This window comes from Pteropus alecto, unplaced genomic scaffold (genome assembly GCF_000325575.1).
Source record: "Pteropus alecto unplaced genomic scaffold, ASM32557v1 scaffold131, whole genome shotgun sequence".
NCBI lineage: Eukaryota > Metazoa > Chordata > Mammalia > Chiroptera > Pteropodidae > Pteropus > Pteropus alecto.
In genome coordinates this window covers 18,737,490-18,740,618 of record NW_006434709.1, presented here as the reverse complement: position 1 = coordinate 18,740,618, position 3,129 = coordinate 18,737,490, and the positions used below count along the sequence as shown (strand labels likewise).

The 3,129-nt window shown below is 49.5% G+C and overlaps 1 pseudogene; it reads left to right on the top strand.

Annotated features, from left to right (window-relative positions):
• Nucleotides 1-203: 203 nt before the first annotated feature.
• LOC112477922 lies at nt 204-817 on the top strand (annotated as a pseudogene).
• Nucleotides 818-3,129: the final 2,312 nt, after the last annotated feature.

The window sequence follows — 3,129 nt, the reverse complement described above, 5'->3', positions numbered from 1 at the left end:
GCTGGGACCCTGGGATGGCGGGGACTCTTTATCCCAGGGGCTTGTGCAGCCTCCCCACATGGTCTTTCTATCAGGCTGGCCAGACTGATTTGGACTTAGAATGATCCCATTAAGAGTCTTGTTAGGGCATTTTTCCCTGAGACAGAACCGCCGCCACAGTCGCTGTTTCTGACTCAGCTCAGCTGATTCCCACCTCTGCGACCATGCCCCAGGGTGCCACAGCCTGTCGCCCAGCCAGCCAGCCAACCAGCCGCACCAGCGCACCTTCTGCCCACCCAGCCACTCACCCACCACCCTCGATCGCTGCCTGGGGCCCTGCCCCGTTGGGCCAGCCAGGCCTGATGGTGTCCACTTCTGCCAGGATAGCCATGGGTTAAGGCCGTGGGACATGTCACAGGCAGTGAGGGGAGCTCAGAGCCTGCTCAGGCTGCTGCTCAGCGTGACCCTGCCTGTGCTGCCCCGCCCACCCCTGATCCTGCAGATGGGGCTGTGCACCTATGAGATCAAGCAGTTCCTGGACTGTCCCACCACTCAAAGTGCCCTGTCCCCATGAGAGGACCTCAGCGAGGCCCCAAATCAGTGCAAGTACAATCCTAAGCTCCCTACCCTGAAGCAGCCAGGGCAGACTGGGGCAGACTGGAGCAGATTTCTGGGCTGGCCCTGCACTCACCTCCATCCAGTGACATCAGATTGTACCCATGTAGCTGGGAGTGAGGAGGGCATTTCTCACCCCATAGATGGACCAAGACACAAATGTGCAATTAAAAGAGTTTATTTTAGACCGGGGGTAGGGGTTGGGGGGACTTTGTTAGAATAGAAAGCCATGGGTATGTATGTTAGTGTGAATAAATAGTTCTCAGGAGTGGTGGTGTGGTACAGTGGAAAAGAACAGCACTTTGGAACCTGAAGTTCATATACCGCCTTTACCATTTGCGATGCTTGCTTATTAACTAAGGCTTTTTTTGGTTGCTAGCAATAAAAAAGGGGAATTTCCTGGAAGGATCGTATCGCAGGGTTGACATCCCCAACCCAACAGTAGGAGTCAGTGGCCCTTTCTCCAGAGTGCTGCTCTGACCTGTCTCAACCTCAGCGATTCTTTACCTTTGTGTCTCAGGCTTTAATTTCAAGTCTCATGTCTCTCAAGATTCTGTTTGACCCATTTTGGTTCCAGTATCAAATTCCTGATCAATCAATCAGCTAAGGCCTGGGGACAGAGTCACCTGGGGCCCCAAGAATGGAGTACCCTGACAGAAAAGGAAATCAGTATGAAGCCGTTGGGGACCCCAAGAGGGGTCAATGACTCTAGGTGAAGTTATTTCTAAACCTCGGTTTGCAGTCTCTACTTGGAGGCTTAATCTGTATTCCAACTTAACATTTCTAAACCCAAACTCCTAATCTTCCCCAGAATCTGCTTCTCCCACAACGTTCCCCACTCAGGAAACAGCAGCTCCATTCTTTCTGTAGCTCAAGTCGAAAATCTTCAAGTCTTGACTCTTCTCTACAACCACAATCTCTATCAAGTCCTGTCAGCTCTACCCTCAAATAGATCCAGAATCCAACCAGCCCCCGCCACCTCCACCGCTGCACCATCATCTCTCACCTGGGTTATGGATATAATGGAGTTGCTTCCTAACTGATCTTTCCGTAGCAGCCTCAGTTTCACTCCCTTCAGCAGCCAGAGGGATCTTGTTAACATTTAAGTCAGATCGTGTCCTCCTTTGCTCAAACCCTCAAGTGGCTCTCAAAGTCCCGCAGAAGTCCCCAAGGCCTACCTGACCTGGACGCCAGCTACCTCTCAGACCTTTATCCTCTTCCGTGCACCTTTTCCCTTGCTGATCTCCAGCCATACTGGTCTCCTTTATATGCCAAGAGGACTCCTGCCTCAGGGCCTTAGCACATGCAATTTCTTCTTCTTACAATCCTTTTCCCTCAGCTACATGCATGGCTCTTTTCTTGTCTTCTCCAGGTCTCTACTCAAATGCCACCTTTTGGGAAGATCTTCCTTGGCAACTCTATATGAAATAGAATCCCCCCACTCCCCTTCCCTCACCTTCTCTCCTCACCCTATACTTACCAACCCCGAAATGTTATATGTTTGTTTATATATTTATTTATTATCTATCTACTGTTGCTAGCGTGGAAGTTCCCAATAGGACAGGGACTTATTTTCTTTTACTGACACTCTTCTGCATCTAGAAGGATGCTTGGCATATACTAAGTACTCCATAAATACTTGTTGACTAAATGAATGAATGAATGAATCTCTTGTGCTCCAGTAATACAATGTTTTAATTATTGTTGCTTTATAATATCTACTTTTCACTTAATCTGAGAGGCCATAAATTGCAAAGTCCACTACTATTTTATGTACCACCAAGAATAAAAACAATGACTGACAATTAAAACATGACACAATGTGAGGGAGGAAAAAAAATGGTGTAGATGATAGAGGTTCTGTTCATCCCTCTGGCAACCAAATCAAAACTGTAAAGGAAACAAGGAGTAGCAGCAAGGAAAAATCGCCTGGGATCTAGATGAACAAGCCATACAACTAGGGAGAAATCCAGGAAATCACCCTACAATGGCAGAAAGTAGGATGGGGTGAGGACGTGGGGCTGCCCAGTCTGGAATGGCTGAGTGAGACAGAGGCAGCGGCAGCAGCAGAAGCCTCTGAAAGGGGCCTCGTCCGTGAGCTGATTTTTGCAGTGACAGACCTGCTCCCTCTGAGCACCAGTGCTGATTTGGCTGCACGCAAGGGTACCAGGGACTTACAGGGAGGCATGTTAGAGTGAGGACTGAGGTGAGACTTGCTCTGTCCAGAAGTGCCGGTGGTATCCATTGTTTCGTGTTGAGCTCTCCCTCCTCCCAGTGTGTGGGCACAGCCCCACCACAGCCGTGAAGTCATCAAACTGGATAACTGAGGTTGCTCTGCCCAGAGGATTTTCTGAAACCCTGTCTCCCCAATCCGGGCCCTCACCCAAGCCACATCCAGGTATATCCTCAGCGAATCAGGTGCTCCTTGCTCAGCAGTGCCTAGATTCACACTGGAATCAGCTGGCCTTGGTTTCTGGTGTGGCCTTTTGAGGCAACTATAAGCACAGCATCTGTGGATTGCTTGCTGAATCATAA